This window comes from Herpailurus yagouaroundi, unplaced genomic scaffold, assembly GCF_014898765.1.
Source record: "Herpailurus yagouaroundi ecotype Mexico unplaced genomic scaffold, PumYag 186, whole genome shotgun sequence".
Classification (NCBI taxonomy): Eukaryota; Metazoa; Chordata; class Mammalia; order Carnivora; family Felidae; genus Herpailurus; species Herpailurus yagouaroundi.
Window position 1 is genome coordinate 9,427,019 of NW_024412417.1, and position 18,298 is coordinate 9,445,316.

Consider the following 18,298-nt stretch of genomic DNA (forward strand, 5'->3'; position numbering starts at 1 on the left):
GTGGATTCAAGGCCTCAAGGCTTTCCGCTGAGTGGAAAAACTGAGAATTGGGGCCATTTTCGTTCAACTGCGCCTCATTTTCTTCCGGCTTTTGGCAATTGCTGGAAAGAGAAGTCGTAAAATGCATACAATGCCATTATTAACATCATTATCAACAATGCACGTACACAAATCTCAGCGAGAATTAGATTTTAATGTTTCCTTACAGGGTGTGCTGGTCCCAACTACGCCCAGCTAATTCACAGCGACAAAACTGGTTAAGCCTTTGCGTGATTTATTTTTGCTCCTATGGAAAGTTGACACTTTATTCATTAAAATACTCCCTTTAACACATTTCTAAATCATTGCTTTCCACTCTGATCGGGCCTCGTTTTCATTTTTGAGTTTCAGCTAGAATGGCTTTCATAATGAATTCTTTTTTTACCTGACAGGAGAAGTTAAAACCTCCCCCTGCTGAACATTTAAAAGGGAAATTCAGGCTCGTTTTTGTCAGGCTGTTTATCATACCTCGCAAATACTCAAATCCATTTCCTTTGGAAAAGGTTTGTCTTTCTATGACAGGCATATAAAAAGGCTTTATTACACTTCTCTATTCATTGGAGCTGCTCTGCCTGAAGATAAAAAAGAATTCATTTTCTGGATTTTCCTTGAATGTCAGGTCTATAGTTCCCTTCTATTATCAGAGTTCTTAACCCAAGAAGAATGGAAGGGAGGGAGAATTCAAGTTAATACACAATATCAAACTCCATTATTGACTAACATGAATATCAAAAATCCCAAAATAAAATCTGAATTCAAATGAAAGAGTACGTAAAGACAGAAAAAACGTTCTATAGGTATTTAATAGCAAGCAATCACTGGATTACTTGCAATGTTCTATGCTGTGGGGCTCCCCAGATCTGGAAAATCACTTTAGCACCATTTCCTAAGTACGGTCTGATCTGTCAGTTATGATATACAGCAGTGCTTCTCAGACTTCAGTGTGCATGTAAATCACCTGGAGATCTGGTTAAAAGGCAGGTTTGCATTTAGTAGGTCTGGGCTGGAGCCTGAGACTGGGCATTTCTAACAAGCTCCCAGAGGCACAGACGCTTTGGGTCAGGGACAGCCCTTCTGGTAGCCAGGATAGAGAACCAAAAGCAGTGCATTCCACTGAATGTAAACATCACTCCACTTTAAGCCTTGAGCTGGATCTGTCTGAAAATCATCTGAAAATTACATGAGAGGCTGGGGTCCAAATTTCACACTAATTTGCACCCACTCACGGGATTCACGGTGGTCTGGGCATGTCGTATGGGCTGCTGGAGAGTCCACGTCTGATACTGACCACAGCCAACCCTGTGGGCTCATATCTGAGGCATCGGGAGAAGGCCGCAGATAAGAGTCAAGATGCCGTATGCAGGAGGGACCCCGGGAGGCTCAGAGACCCCTGCGGGGGAGAAGGGCCTGTGCCATCACATCACGCATAGCTTCACCTCTGTGTAGATCGTGGGTGGTTTAGGTTTAGGTGCAGAAAGAAATGCAGATGGGCCAGGGGCCACAGGCGCCACAGGGTTTACGATCTGGGGTGCATCGGACGCTGTATAATGGAAGCAATGAGGTCTGCCCTCAAATCCCAGGTGCTGACAAGACAGTCCAAAGTGGAAACAGCGCTCATGATCTCATATGGCAGCCCCAGAGGCTCCTAGCAATAGCTTGGTGGAAGTCTGAGCGAAAACGGAAGTCATTCATTACACAGCTAGTGGCCTGAGCAGGGGCACTTGAGTCCCCCTATCTGTGGAAAGTCAGCAGCTTGAGGAAATTTGGATTACATTCCTTCGAGGGGCTGGGAGCTCAGGGCAATGAATGAATGACAAATCACTGCAAGTCTGTGTCTGTGACCAGGAAAATAACTCAAATACAAATAGCGAAGCTTCAAACAGTAAGCCTTGTTTACACCTTCTGGTCAAAGCCATCTCTCATTTCATAAGCTGCTAAGATGGCCAATCCCCATAAAAATTAAGTATTGTGTGGGGATAAAAGAAATCAGAGGAAGGAAGCAGGAACCATCAGTTTAATATCTGTAGCATCACTGGGGAGCGCTGTAAGTTCAGGTGAAGTCCATTGAGGGGTAAACGATAGAAATCAGCCCTTGTTCTATGTTGCTGAGCTAAAGACACATTCGATAAACTTCTGTCCCTGAACCTAGACACACAGGTCCAAGGTGTGAGCATCTCCCTTGTCTCAAAATGCTGCCTTTAGCAACTTTTACATTCCCTCAGTTGCTTATCCACTTTCCTTGCCTGAAAAAGATGGAGACTGATATTGGTAACTGGAACCGAGGGATGTAGAAGAACCTGAGATTCCCTCCTTCTATTTCTTGTTTACTTATTACAACAATCGGGCAAACCGAAGACACTGTCCATCCGCACCCCTTTACCCACAGGCAGCACCCAAAGCCTTTCCACTCATAGCACCAGAGGGCTCTGGCTTCAGGCAGTGAGCGAGAGACAGGTGTGGCGTGGAAAGTGGCTGTGGTGAGAGGCAGATCACAGCCTCAGTGAGTGGGAGAAATCGCACATTTTTGCGTGCTGTCAACATGCTCAGAACCAGTTATGTGAGACCCTAGATTAGCCTTTATGAAAACGGGTCTATGCCCCTTGCTAGTCTTTTCAGTCACTCTGACAGCCACCCGTAGTAGCTCAAGCCCAGCTGATGCTTCATCACCACCACTATCCCGGCTCCATTACCCTAACTGTGACCTATGCCTCGGTTTCCTTTTCTGTAAAACGTAAAGAGAAAGTACCCACCTCATAGTGTGGTTGAGAAAAAAAGTGAATAAGGCATGGAAGAGACTTAGTGCAGTTCCTGGCATATAGTAGGTGCTTGTTAAATGCTGCTGTTGTGGTTTGTGCCCTGCCTTCTACTGCCAGGAGACGAGGTAGTGTAGTGGTTAGCAGCACAGCTAAGGCCTGGATACATAATCCCATCTCTGCTGCTGACCACTGGCAAGTTGTTTAACTGCCCTCTCAGCTTCCTCACCTATAAACTGGGGATAATTAACAGTGGCTGCCTCAGAGGGTTCTTACAAGACTAAGTGGGATAATCCTGGGAAGCACTTAGTTCACAGGACCCAACACACAGTGACTACTCAATGCGTTTATGTGCACTTACTTTTATTATTATTGTCATCTGACACCTTTAAGGAGAAAGCAGCTTCCGTGTGAGCATTGGACAATGTGTTACAACCAGCGCACTGGCACAAGAACCTTGGTGCAAGACGCTCACGCATTGGCACCAACCCCCTAGTCATACTGCTTCAAAAGACACTACTTACTAGTCCCAGTGCCAGTGGGGGGAAATGTAAAGTCACTTTCTCCAACTGTACTTTAGCTCATGCTCTTCCCCAGACAGAGAGTTGTCATCAAGGGGGCAGATACAATTTTCTGAAGTCTTGATGAAATCTTTATTTAAACCTTAGACATACTGCAAAACATTTTTGAGGATTTGGATTATCCCCACCTGCCAGCTCCTCACAGCTTGTCTAAAGAATAAAGACACACACTTAAATAAATGAAAAAATTTTTCAGAAAAAGATGTTGCCCCTTGCATTTTGAAATAAACAACATTATTTCCCAGAATCCTCTAATAGGCTGTAAGCAAGGCTTTTTTGAGCTTCCCTTGCAGTGTGGACCTGAGTTCTCCATGAAGCCTTGGAGGAGCAGGAAACAGGAGGAGTCATTCTCCAAGAAAAGTGAATCCAATAAACACAGGCCATCAGCACAGAACCTCAAATCTCATCTGAGAAGTTTGCCTCACTACAAGTGTTCAGCAGTTACAAAGCTAGTAAACTTTGAGTAGAAAAACACAGATGGCAGTCAAGGCTGGCTCCAGGCCATGTTTGCCTCTGAGACTTCTTCTGCCATCCTACCGCCAATACCTTCTAGAAGCTTCCGCATCACACTCCAGCCTCCAGCATACGCCCACACTCCATATTCCTGACCCCTTCCAAATGCCCAGGATGCACGGTAGGAAACATCTCCCTGATCCTAGACCTGTGCCTCTTCCCTCCCTTTATCAAAACTTACCCCTGCCAACTCCTACCTCAACAGGCCTCTGTTCTCTTTTGTTGAAAATCCGTCAGACCCTAGCTTACACTAAGGCAGTAGAGGCAATTACTTACATGGAGTGATTTAAAGCATACCACCTAAAATATTCTCTGTCCCCAACACTAAAATTTCCCTCCAAACACCTCTCACAGTACCTGAAACACCATCATCAGGTTTTTTGCTGCTTTCGATCCAATCTGTACTGTTTCCATGAGTCCCCTGTTGAATTACAATAGCAACTTGCTTAGAACATCTCAAATCATAACCAGGAATATCTGGTCTCATAGAGAAGGGACTAAAGACAAGGAAGTTGTAACAGAAAAGTAAGGGGAGAGAAACAGGTCTAGAGTACAAGGGATTCTTTTCTTTAAAAGGAATAAAGGGGCACCTGAGTGGCTCAGCCAGTTCATCATCCAACTCCTGATTTCTGCTCAGGTCATGATCTCACAGTTTGAGAGTTCGAGCCCCATGTCAGGCTCTGTACCGACAGCATGGAGCCTCTTTGGGATTCTCTCTCCCTTTCTCTCTGTCCCTCCCCCCCTTTCTCTCTCTCAAAAATAAATAAATACACTAAAAGAGAAAGAAAAGGAATGGAGATGTTTCTTGGGCAAACAAGGGGTGATATGAAGGCTGTGGCTTACAGAGAAAGTTAGAAGAGATTAGGAATAAATCTCACCATTTCAGAGTCCTGGCAGTGATGGACCGTAGTGGAATCACAACTGGATAAACTAACTCTCATTTCAGTGTGTTTTGTGGCTGATATGCTTGCTCCCATTGTCTTGCTTCCTATCTGCTTCCACTTCTCTTTCTCCACCCAGCGAACTTCTCCCTAAAGCCAATGAAAATGTGGCCTTTACTTTGAAAATAATACCAATATGTGGATCATGCGCTGCAGCAAAACAGCAAGGGGATACCTATTGGTGGGGAGGTGAGGACCCTTCAACCAGCCTCTCAAATCACTGCATTATTGCGATTGCTTGCTTCATTTTATACAAGACCGGTTAGTTGGTTTTATTCTACTTGTGTCCCTTCGTTCATTCACCAAATATGTGTTGAGTATCCAGGAGAGGCCAGGCTCTGGAGATCCAAAAATAAAGCCACAATCCTAACTTTAAGGACTTCATGTGCTGGTAAATCCACACTCCAAAAATCCATAGCCCTGATTTGGCAAGTTCCATGATATATACAAATATTGTCTCTATAGTCGATATCCAGCTACCCACGGTGAACAAGTGGCCCTCAACACTACTCTGTAACAGTATGCTCTCCCCAGTTGAGACTAGCAGGCTCCAGCACAACCGCTGGACCTCACAGGTGAGAAGGGGAGGCAACAAGTCAACCATCAGCATGCACAGGCAGTCACAGAGCACAACGGAAACACAGAACCACAAAAGTAAGAGACAGATTCTACCTGCAGAGGGTCAAGGGAAACAGAAGAGAAAAATCATGAACTTCAGCTACTGAAGGAGAGAATTTAATGTGTCAATGCCCCACTAGACCATAAGCACAGACTGCTTTCTTTTTTCTGTATCTGTCTTGTAATGTCTTCCGGTGGATGTCTCAGTGTGTGACATACATATACGTTATAGCTATTCACTGAGATTTTGAAGCAAAGGGAATCCACGCGAGTGGCTTGCTCCTTTTTCCTGGTGGCTGTACAAGTGGTTTCCAGATTTTACAAAAGGAAACCTTGCCATTGCTGAGTGTACCCTGAAACCTCATTTTATTATTTTGACTTGAGTTTTAATTAACTGTACATATGGCTGCTTGCTCATTAGGGTCATATGGCCCAGCTGGGGATGGATCTTCCTGGCATCTGGGCTGCGTTAGCATGTGCCTTTGGGATTTGGGTCTCTGACAAGAGGCTGTGAAGGAGAAATTCGGGAAAGGTTACAAATTCAGGTGCCAAAAGCAACTGCTTTGGCTCCTCCAACGTGAGAGCAAAAGAATAAAGAACCATAGAAAAATGGTCCAAAGTAACAAATCAAACTTGCTACGAAGCAGAGTTTGACCAAGCACCAACCAAGCACACTAGAGTGCTGGATGGGGGCTAAAGCGTCTGCAGATTTTAAGACTTGGCCATTTCCAAAATAAAAATTCAACGACATGCTACTCAATCCAATAGTAGAGAATGCCCAATGGCCTGGAAGATACCACTCCACAGAGGTGCAAGTTTTGTTTGTGTGACTGCTAAATCTCTCTCTCTCTTTTTTTTTAATGCGAAGCCCAGGAAACACTTAGTGGAAAACAGGTTTGTAACCCTGGTAAACCACATGGCTAGCTGCCTTCCAAAGAGGCTTCCTTTCTGGAAAGTGTGTACTTATCTAAAATTGAAGTTGTGCCTACCAATGCTAAAAACAACGGGCCTGTTTAATCGTGTTAGTTGCAGGGGGAAATTCATCGGTCTATTACTGATAATGTGTATTCAAACTGTGGATTCACTAAATTTTCAACTGTTGAAACATCTGGAATGAAGTCACTGCTCCAAAAAATACATAAGAAATGTGAAACAGGACAATAGTTTAAAGGAACTCACAAAAGCCTCCAGCATCCTCAAACATCGATTATAAAAGGCCAATCAAGTTTTGATTCCTTTACGGAAAATGAATAATTCTTTGCCAGTTGCTTCCAACCTCAGCCCTTCCCCTTTTAATAAAAATCTTTGTGTGAACTCTCTTAAATTCAAATTTTCTACAACATAAATACATCATGAGATTGCTCCAGGGGCCCCACAGACATTTTCTTAGTATCAGAAGCACAGTGGGAACTAACCTCTCATTTACAATACGTTTGAGCGTAGAAAGTCACTAGCCTGGAGACCCCCTAAAGCACCAAAAATTTCCCTGAATTCATTAGCATATACTCTACTAAGCAGTAATATTAGTAATATGTATCGAATCATATTTATCACTTACATTCTAGCTACCTCCAAAAGTATTTGAAGCAGTTTAGACAACAGACACATATACTTTTCAATTGTTAAAATAAGGATAATCAAATAAAAATATCAAAAGTGTATATTTGAGAGGAGAAAGGTTATTATACCAGAAACCCACGCTAAGGAGTGATACTACAATTGAGTCCTAAATTTTGCTTCAGAATTTTCTAGTGGCCAATAGGAAATTTGGTGAATTATATAATTCTCACTCATTAAAACAGAAATAAAGTTTTTTCCTTGGCACTAAAATCCAAGAGAAAATTATTACATGAATCCTTATATAAAGAACCTGTAATAATTAGCGACTTTTCAAGCAATTTTAAAGATGCAAATACATTCTTCATGTGAACATTTCTTATATTTAACCTCAGGGGTATAATATTAAACCATAATTTTATGCAGGCATGTTTCCAAATAAGTAAACTAATATAGTCCAGGTATGTGATTTTGTGACGCTGTAATTTCATGTGGAGATAAAGCCTAGAAAATCTAGAACATTAGATGATTAGAAATTCTGTTAGGTTACCTTCATCAAATATAAAATACCATGGCTGTGCTTTTGAGAGGCAATTCAAGACTGAGCTCTCCTTTTTAAATTTTTTTTTTCAACGTTTATTTATTTTTGGGACAGAGAGAGACAGAGCATGAACGGGGGAGAGGCAGAGAGAGAGGGAGACACAGAATCGGAAACAGGCTCCAGGCTCCGAGCCATCAGCCCAGAGCCCGACACCGGGCTCGAACTCCCGGACCGCGAGATCGTGACCTGGCTGAAGTCGGACACTTAACCGACTGCGCCACCCAGGCGCCCCAAGACTGAGCTCTCCTGAGTGTCTCTATAGTTCTATTGATGCCAGAAATCAGACCCATATGCGTCTAGTAACAGAAGTGCAGGGAGCAAGATGCCATTTGGTTATGAAATTCAAAGAGCAGCACAGTGGATCTCTATCACGGTACCGGCCCTGCCCACAGCCCCCATAGGCACCTTTGCTGAAGGGGTGATACCGCATGTACCTGGCCAAAGGTAACTGGACCAGGGGCAGTCACTTGACTTAAAGGCCAAGAAGGCACAGGCTTATGACATGGCTTGGCTCAACCACATGAACTTGTCCATTCTGATTCTCACCCTTCAACATTTAAGCCAAGAAATTCTGACATTAGGGCAGTTAACTGTGGAAACACTAGTTTAATGAACATAATATAAATAGAAGCCAGGATTCATGTTGGCTCTGTGTGTAAAACAAAGAGAAAAAAGAGAAATCTAAGAGAAGCAGCAGATATGAGGAAAAGAAGTACAAGTACAGTAAAACCTGGTTATAAGTAACTTGTTCTGTGAGTGTTCCACAAGACAAGCAAACGTTTCTAATAAATTTTAACTTGATAAATGAGCGATGTCTTATGAGTAGTACATGATGCTGAATGTTACATGATCACAACTGAGCCAATGGTTTTCTCTCTCTCTCTCTCTCCCTCCCTCTCGCTGCAGGATTGTGGGTGATCATCTCCCATGCTTGGATGCTTGGTCTCAGGCTGTGGTGTTTGGCAGAAATCAGTGATTTTTCAAACGTTGGAAGGTGCCCATAACTGGCTCTAGTGTATTTTTTGTCACTTCAAAGCACCCATGGACAGTCCTTTGCTTTTCTATACCAGAGTAAGCTTAAAAATGCTTTGCTTCGGGGCGCCTGGGTGGCGCAGTTGGTTAAGCGTCCGACTTCAGCCAGGTCACGATCTCGCGGTCCGGGAGTTCGAGCCCCGCGTCGGGCTCTGGGCTGATGGCTCGGAGCCTGGAGCCTGTTTCCGATTCTGTGTCTCCCTCTCTCTGCCCCTCCCCCGTTCATGCTCTGTCTCTCTCTGTCCCAAAAATAAATAAACGTTGAAAAAAAAATTAAAAAAAAAATGCTTTGCTTCATTCTAGGTCAGGCTGTGTGCAGTTATAGACCCTTTCCTCTGCTGCCTTATTGCCAGTTACATAGATACAATATATGACAAGAGTTTATTAATACTGTACTGTAGTCAATATCCTGTGAGTGTATACAATGGCCCCCATGCAGAAAAAGGTTGAAAAGAAGGGTGGTAAGAAGGGGGAGATGATTACAGTGGAAGTCAAGAAGGAAATCATTGAGAAGTATGAACAAGGTATGCAAGTGGCTGAAATTGTAAGATTTTATGAGAAGTCTACATCTTCCTCTGCAAAGGAGGAGAAAAGGTGGAGGAGTCCCTCACTTCAAATGAGATTAGGGAGATGCGTAAAATGTGGGAAACAGGGCAGGGTGTCTGGGTAGCTCAGTTGGTTAAGCAACTGACTTCGGCGCAGGTCATGATTTCACGGTTGATGAGTTTAAGCCCTGAGTCTGGCTCTGTGCTGACAGCTGAGAGCCTAGAGCCTGCTTGGGATTCTGTCTCCCTCTCTCTCTGCCCCTCCCCTGCTCATGCTCACTCTCTCTCTCTCAAAAATAAATAAACACTTTTTTTAAAAAATTTTAATGCGGGAGACAGTGCAAATTTTTGTAGAAAAGCACCACCTGAATAAGGCTGTAGCAGTGCAAGCGATGAATCTGTTTAAGGACAATGCAATGTCACATTTCCGTGAAATCCTCAAAAAGAGGCAAAAGCAAGTGTCACTGGACAGGTTCCTTGTTAAACTTGCACGAAAAGAAAAAGATTCCACTGAGCCAATAGAGAGCAGTGATTCCATTGGCGATAATGAAAGTCGTCCTACACAATAACCCTCCTCTTTCTGTCTCCCTCACACCAGCCACGAAGGTTTTCAAAGGTAAGTTCAGGTTAATTTGTTTATTTTCCCTTCTATTTTGTATTTTCTTTATTCTTTTGTATTCTATTACAGTATTGTAATTATTTTTTATATGAATATTTTTGGGTTGTAGAACGAATCATCTGAGTTTCCATTATTTCTTATGGGGACACTCACTTTGATACACAAGTGTTTTGGATTACAAGCATGTTTCCGACACCAATTATGCTCACAAACCAAGATTTTACTGTATATGGAGGTAAAGATGAGAAAACTGAACAGAGAGAGGTTCAAGAAGCAAATCTGCAGTGGGGGCTGAGGCACATCGATATCAAAACTGTAGCATTCAGACCATCTCACCTATCTCTGATCAATGGATTCTGTCTTTTCCATCCAGTTCTTCAGTTTTTCTTGGTTTCCTGTGTGCATGCAGCCTTAAAATAAGTGGCGAATTAGTGGAGGTAATATTCTTTTTTTTCCCATTTTTTTAAATATTTATTCATTTTTGAAAGGCAGAGAGAGACAGAGCACGAATGGGGGAGGGACAGAGAGAGAGGGAGACACAGAAACAGAAGCAGGCTCCAGGCTCCGAGCTGTCAGCACAGAGCCTGACGCGGGGCTGGAACTCACAGACCGCAAGATCATGACCTGAGCCGAAGTCGGCCACTTAACCGACTGAGCCACCCAGGCGCCCCTAGTGGAGGTAATATTCTAAGTCACTCAGTCTGCACCCAAGAGGATAAATGAAAGTACGTTGCTTCATCTATGGAAAGAAATGTAGGCCTATGCAGCAGGTCCATAGGAGAAGTTCACTGAGCTAGAGGCAACTTGTCCTCAAGCAACATCTTCCTGGGGGTCTGGACAAACTGAAATCAACTGACGCCTTTGAGCTCTTACCATGAAGTACAAAATAAACAACTTTGGCCTGAGAGAAATATTTTAAAAGCAAGTGTCAGCGGGGTTCTTCCTTGGGAGGTGAGGAGGAGGATGCTAGTACACTTGCCTTGAATACACATCTGACTTTAAGCAACATTGGTCCCAGGCCAGGGCCAGCGAGGATGGTTAGCTACAGAGGGGTTGGTCCTAGACATTTTGTGGTAGAGTCCACCTGAATATGGAAAATTGTCAACACAAAACAGCAATTTTGATTTGGAAGAACTAACAGAAGGAAAAAAAAAAAAGATAAAGGCAATGAAAGTGATGAAAGACATTTGCTGGGAACAGACAGCCCGGATTTGAACCCTGGCTCCCAAATGTGTTAGATGTGGAACTTTCAAGTCACTGTGCCTTTGCTTGTTCATTTGTAAAGCAGGGTGATTAGAGTATCTCCCTCACGGAGTGGTTATGAGTTTTAAATGAAATGATCCATGGAGATCACATAGCACGCTGCCTGGCACACGGATGCTCCATAGATGTCACCATCCCTCCTCTGGGAGCCTTGTTTCTGATATTCCGGTCACTTCACGCTCAGACCCTCAGGAGTCATCTTTGGGAAAGCATCAAAGGAGCAGAATGAAAAGGCAAAGCACACTTAGGGAAGGCAGATGATATTGACATTTTGACACGAGGGTATTTGTGGATTAAATGCATGGTTTTGAAGAACTAAAGTTCTGAGAGGTTGGTGAGGATGAAAAGCCATTTTATGCTGGTGAAGATTCAAATGTCCGTTCAAATATCTGGCATACTGTAGGAAAATACCTACTTCAAAAATACAAACTAGAACAATAACAAAACCACTTTTAAACCATTCTGCACTTTTTATTATTTTCATACTGACTACTCCTGGGTCTAGTTTCCTGTAAGCTTGCTTCAGATAGAACTTCTTTAACTTCCCAAATAAAGGCCCAGTGTGAGCATTCCTAGCTGACACTTTCAATGACCCATCCTAATCCCTTATCCACAGACTTCTGACTGCAGGTATCGAAATCTTTGTGCCAGCGGGCATTCTATAGAGCCAAAGCACTGCCCTGCCCCACATGGCAGAGCAGAAATGCCGGGAAGAAACACCCTTGGAGCAGCCTTCAACCAAAGACCCTTGAGAGTCATTGTGTAAATGACTTAGATGGGGTAGGATAACTCAAAGTCAAGTGTTTACCCCCACGTCTCAGAGTTTCCCTACAGAATTAAGCCCCAATGGCCCACAGTGGTGGCTGAGCTTCTAACATCTTTACTGGCTATCTTTTCTACTCAGTATTACCTTGGCACCTCCCCTCTCCGTTCCCACTGATGTTCCCTGTGTCTCCCAAATCGACTGCTTGCCCTTGAGTCCTTGTCTCAGGTCTGTCTCTGGGGGAACCTAAAAGAAGCAACATCTCTGCAGAAATCTTTTCCTTATTAAGCAATCTAAAGTGTCCAAGAGAGTGCTTAAAGCTTCCAACCCTGCTTTCTGCATTGATTTTTTTTTCCTTCTTCCCCGCGGATTTGCCAAACCACAGAGAAGGTATCTATAAAGGACCCCGAGCCTAAAAACAGGGAAGACTCCAGTGGGTCTGTGATGAAAAGCACCAACCAGCTCTGCAAGGGGCAGCCTCACTTTCCCACGGGTGCTGCCCTGGGGAGACAGACACAGAACTTGGGGTTTACAGCACATCTTCACTCTCCAGGACAAAGTGGCTGGGTGGCTTTGCCGAAGGAGCGGTGTTCCCATGATGAGGACCGCCAGGCAATTAGGTTCTTGTTCTCTCCAAATTTCAGTAGGAATACAGAAGTTTTATTTTTAACTCTGCGGGGAGGCGTTGCCATGGTAACACAAGGAACTCCAAGAGCAATTTGATTGATTGATGATGTTGTGATGAAGGAGGATTGACATGAAAGACAGTGGGGGGAAAAATCACCCAGCTTTATCACCCTGGGCTGAGTTTATAGATCTTGGTTATGAGACACTAATAGTATATGATATCTGTCTATCCTTATGCAAAAGGAAACACAGATGTTTTCCTACTCTGGTCCCCAAAGCAAAATGGGGAAGAAAGAAACTAGTGAATTGACCATCAGAGAAGGGAGCTGGTCTCATTAATTGAAGAGGCAGGTGATAAATGCAGCTGAAAGAACATAACATTTGCTAGGCAGGCTAGGCAGAGCGTTCCAATGCCCCACCCAGCAGGCACTGAGGGCACAATTCTGCTACTCCCTGTCCCTAACACATTTCACTTTCAACCATCCTCTCCTTTCTTTTTTTTAAATATAATTTATTGTCAAATTGGCCAACATACAGTGTGTCAAGTATGCTTTTGGTTTTGGGGGTGGATTCCCGTGGTTCATCACTTGCATACAACACCCAGTGCTCATCCCAACAAGTGCCCTCCTCAATGCCCATCACCCATTTTCCCCTCTCCCCCCACCATCAACCCTCAGATTGTTCTGTGGATTTAAGAGTCTCTTGTGGTTTGCTTCCCTCCCTCTCTGTTTGTAACTATTTTTCCCCTTCCCTTCGTCCATGGTCTTCTGTTAAGTTTCTCAAGATCCACGTATGAGTGAAAACATATGATATCTGTCTTTCTGTGACTGACTTATTTCACTCAGCAGAATACCCTCCAGTTCCATCCACGTTGCTGCAAATGGCATGATTTCATTCTTTCTCATTGCCAAGTAGTATTCCATTGTACATATAAGCCACATTTTCTTTATCCATTCATCAGTTGATGGACATTTAGGCTCTTTCCATAGTTTGGCTATTGTTGAAAGTGCTGCTATAAACATTGGGGTACAAGTGCCCCTATGCATCAGCACTCCTGTATCTTTTGGATAAATTCCTAGTAGTGCTGTTGGTGGGTCGTAGGGTAGTTCTATTTTTAATTTTTTGAGGAACCTCCACACTGTTTTCCAGAGCAGCTGCACCAGTTTGTATTCCTACCAACAGTAAAAGATGCTCAACGTCACTTATCATCAGGGAAGCACAAATCAAAACCACACTGAGATACCACCTCACACCAGTCAGAGTGGCTAAAAGTAACAAATCAGGAAACAACAGATGCTGGCGACAATGTGGAGCAACGGGAACCCTCTTGCACTGTTGGTGGGAACCATCCTCTTCTTTCAAGTTACCTTCCTCTTAGTGGTGGGGATAACATATTTGAAATAACCCTGCAGGTGTTTTCCCTCCTGGAAAATTCAACATCTTTCCTTACAGCCCAGACACTGTCCTTGGCCCAGGGAAGGTAAAGGAGGATGCCAGCAGGGTGGAAGGAAGGTGTGACACAGGAGGGATTCCCATCAGACAGGAAAGGGATGTGGAAAGCTTTTCTGGAAGTGAACGGAGAAAGTTCTTGAGCAGCAATTCTCAAAATGATCCAGATCTTCCTGTGGGTCCTTCCAAGATCCTGCCAGGGGGTCCGTGAGATCAAAGCTATTTTCATGCTCCTGCTAAGGCATTGTTTGTCTTTTTCACTCTCACCCTGTCAAGAAGGCACAGTGGAGTTTTCCAGAGTCTACACAGCACGTTACCACAATAGTTTCAATGCCAAAGTATATATCTTCTATTAGATATAGGCTTAAATACATGCATCTTCTATGAAGCCAGATATTGAAGGAATTTGAAAAAAAAATGTAAAACCAGCTTTCTTACTAATTTTTTTAGGAATCTAGTTATCTTCCACTTTTAAATGTTATTTATATTAGTCTATAATAGCTATTTACTTTCTTTTTATTTTTAAATGGATTAATAAAAATTTTAAATTTCTATTTTAATTTCTAATACAGTAAAAATAACTAGTTACAGATCTTCCTCAACTTGCAATACAGTTATGCCCCAATAAGCCTATTGTAAGCTGAAAATATTATAAGTCAAGGGGCACCTGGGTGGCTCAGTTGGGTTAAGCATCTGACTTTGGCTCAAGTCATGATCTCACGGTTTTTGAGTTTGAGCCACACGCCTGGCTCTCTGCCGTCAGTACAGAACCTGCTTCAGATCCTCTGTCTCCCTCTCTCTGTCCCTCTCCTGCTCGTTCTCTCTCTCTCTCTTTATTTATACATACATACATACATAACTTTAAAAAAGAAAATACATAAATAACTTTAAAAAAGAAAATACATAATAACTTTTAAAAAAAGAAAATACTGTAAGTCAAAAATGCATTTAATACAGCTAACCTACTGAACATTAGAGCTTGAGAAGAGAAAGGAAGAGGAAACACCTTGCAAAGCAGAAAGAAACCCTCTGTGAAGCTTGTACTTTAAGTCAACTGTGTATTTACTCACAAAGGATTATTTCATGCTAGAAAGCATGAAAACACTTAAAGTGTTTTTTCCACATCAATTCAAGTTGTTGTTTCCAGCAATGGGAGATCAACTTCTTTGGGGGAGAGAAGACTGTATCTGAGTCATAATGTTTACATTTTGACCCCAGCTCAATGTTCTTCTTTTTCTCTATTCCTCTCCTATTAAAAAAAAAAAAAAAAACAAACAAACAAAAAAAAAAAACCCTTTCCCTTTATCATTGTTTTGCTTCCATTTTCCCTTTCTCCATCCCTCCCCTCCCCTCAGCCCTCTGCCTCCCTTTATCCTCTTCTATCATTCTTTTCCGTTGCTCTCTGCCTTGGCTGAGTTGGGGGTAACCTAAACCCACTGACCCAACAGTAGTGAAAGCTGTTTCCAAGAGTTGCCACTTACTGCGGGCATACTCTAGCGCCCCAGGGACTTTGCACAGAATAGTTCATTTAATCCTCACAATAACCCTACAAGGCAGATTTACACTTGCTCAGAGTAATTAGGAAATTACTCAGTCTCTCACTCAGTCTCCTTAATTCATCCCATATTCCCTCCAACCAGCCACTTATTACAACCCTTAAGTCCCTTCAGCAGGCCACTCCAAAGATCCTGTCATTTAGAATCCTGACTCCCCGCCAGATTACCCTCTTAAGCAGAGTCTCTCTAAAATCTCTCCAGGCTGTGGTCTATACTGGATCCATTGGAAATACATGCCCGTTGCCCCCACAAACTGATAGTGCAGGCCACTCCCTGGGTTGCTGCTTTTCTTTGCTCTGTCATCAGATGAGCTGGCCACCCAGCTGGTGGGTCCAGCACCAGCCTCTGAACCCCACAGTCTCCAGAGCTGCCACGCCACCCCGTCTTCCCTTCTACAAAGGCAATATCATCCATTGCTTTAACAATGGAGGCTTATAGCAACTGTTATAAGATGTGCTTTCAAAGCTGTATCAGTAAGCTATTGCTGTGTAACAGACCAAATGTTAATGGTTTAAGAAACAGCCATTCACTATAGCTCACGAGACCACAGGTCAGCTGGGTCACTCTCCTTATCTGGGTTAGGCTTAGCCGATCTCAGCTGAGCTCATGTACGTATTTGCAGCCAACTGTCGGTAAGCTGGGAGCTGACTGGTCTGATAGTCTCCTCTCAGGTGTGGTGGTTGGCTGTGTCTTAACTGGGATGACAGACATGACTAGGCCATGGGTTTCTCAGCATTCAGCAGACTAGCCTGAGTTTGTTCACATGACAGAAGCATGGTTCCAGAAAAAAGTGTGAAAACGTCCAAGGGCTCACAAAGTTTAGGCTCAGAAAAGTTTCACCATCATTTCTGCAACATTCTATACAGGCCAAAGCAAATCACAAGGCTTGATTCAAGGCATGGAGAAATAGACTTCCCTTCTAGATGGGAGGAGTTGCATGGTCAAATTGCAAAATGTGTGGAAACAGGGAGGAGGTTGAAAGATATTGGGAACATTTTTGTAACTAATCTACCACACAGGCAATTTTCTATCCTGGTCTTTACGATAAGCTGTGGCTCATATGGATCTTGCTTACTGCTATGCTATTTCTATTAGTCTACACTAAGATGGGCATTAATATGCAAATAAGCCATAAGGAAAAGTTTTGACTAACACTGATGTTACTATTGACTAGTTTCTTTTTCCCTTGCTCCTAGAGCTGCTAAACCACCTGAACTCATGTAGCAGATTTTTTGACTCTTAGTTCAGATACTTGCATATAGGAAAGGAAAAACAAACTTTTTTCCTCTACCCTCTCAGATTCAGTAGCTGGGGGGTGCAAATTAAACTGACAAAAGTCAGATTAGTAGAAGAAAAGGAATACATACTTTTTACCATTGATATTTTTTATTTTACATGCATAGGTGGGGGGGGGGAGGTGTTCATAGAAAAAAAGTGAAAGCCCACTAAAGCAATTAGACTCAGAAGCTCAGCTCACATAAATTTTAACAAAAGGTGATAAATTGCAGAAATTTGACTAGATAAAGGGCTCCTAGGGGTGGTAAATTGTGAAAAAGTAAATAAATATATGGGGAAACTAGCGATAAAGGTTTTTTAGTAAGGTTTGTTATGCAGACTTGAGTTGGTGCCTTCTTTGCTGAAAATTTTCTAGAATAATTAAGAATCATTCTCTTCTTCCTAGTACAGAAGTGGTGGACATCTTTACAAATGTAATTTTATGTTACCTTTATAAAAAGGAAATTTATGCCCTGCTTTTAGACACAAACGGGAAGGGCAAAGAGTTCCTCTTGAGTCTGATGTTTCTTAATTGCTTTTAGCTCAAAATCATCTTTATGCCTAAGTGGCATATCCTGGAATGGAATATTCTGATCCCCTTCACATATACCCCTGCTAAATGTCATCTTGTCAGTTTAAGCTCATTTCTTCATCCCCTGGAATCCTTCAGATTTCTTGGTCGAGAAGCCTGAAAGTGTAGTCCAGGCTACTTCCTGCCAGAAAGTCCAGAACATCTGGGTCTGATCCAACCTGAAAGTTCTTGATCAACTCAGCAGCTCCCCCAACACGTACGAGGCCCCTCTGATCCAAGGCCGCTCAAAGAGGAAGTGAAATCCAGAGCTGAGATCTCTGCAGTTGGTGGTGAGAGAATTATAGTCCCCACCAGAAACACCCTCCTTATCCAGAGCAAGCCCATAAGATCAAATACAGATGTGTGGGGGCAAGTCAATCCAGCAGCTTCTTGGATGTAGGGCCTAAGAAATTCAGAACGCAATGCAAGAAGAAAGAAAGGAAATCAAAGAGCAGGGAAATAAAGAAATAAGTCAAAAGGAAGAATTCAGAAAAAGAAAGAGAAAGTAGCCAGTGGTAAAACTTATTTTTTGTGAGGGGGAAAAATATGTTGGGATATGAAACCAGGGAAAGGAGTGAGACAAATCTCCAATGCATTTCCTGCTCATCCTTTGGAGTACAAAAACCATTGCCTATTTGGCAGACCACTTTAAAAGGCCATCCTTATTCCAGTCCCAGCAGGTAGAGATTTAAAGGGTAAGGCTGTCTGATCAACTGGGTAGATGGAAAATACTTGGAGGCTTCTAGGGAGCCATTTCCATCTCTCTTCTAAAGAAACCAGTGACTATTCTATCACCACAAAAATGCATCCTGAAGACCAATGGGCCAGACCACATTAAACTGAAATGGCTCTTCATGGGGAAACTTTGTAGAGACCAAAGCTGTTTGAATGGATCTTAGGGATCTCTCTGGTGGGTGAAAATCAAGCATAGCTTAGCATCACATTAATTCTGTTGGAAACCACATCCACCACTGACTCTGAATGGGCCGCTGTTT

The 18,298-nt window shown here is 42.9% G+C and overlaps 1 long non-coding RNA gene across 4 annotated transcripts in view; it reads right to left on the reverse strand.

The window, feature by feature from the left end:
- Positions 1–2,034: 2,034 nt before the first annotated feature.
- Positions 2,035–18,298, reverse strand: part of LOC121042743 (uncharacterized) — a 93,899-nt gene continuing 77,635 nt past the window's right edge. For 3 of the 4 annotated variants that reach the window (XR_005796421.1, XR_005796418.1, XR_005796420.1), the window contains 4 exons: positions 10,136–10,209; positions 4,765–4,917; positions 4,244–4,307; positions 2,035–2,282 (listed from right to left, as the gene is read on the reverse strand). This is a non-coding gene — a long non-coding RNA (uncharacterized LOC121042743). The remainder of the gene's footprint in view (positions 2,283–4,243; positions 4,308–4,764; positions 4,918–10,135; positions 10,210–18,298) is intronic. The other variant, XR_005796419.1, reaches the window with a different exon arrangement.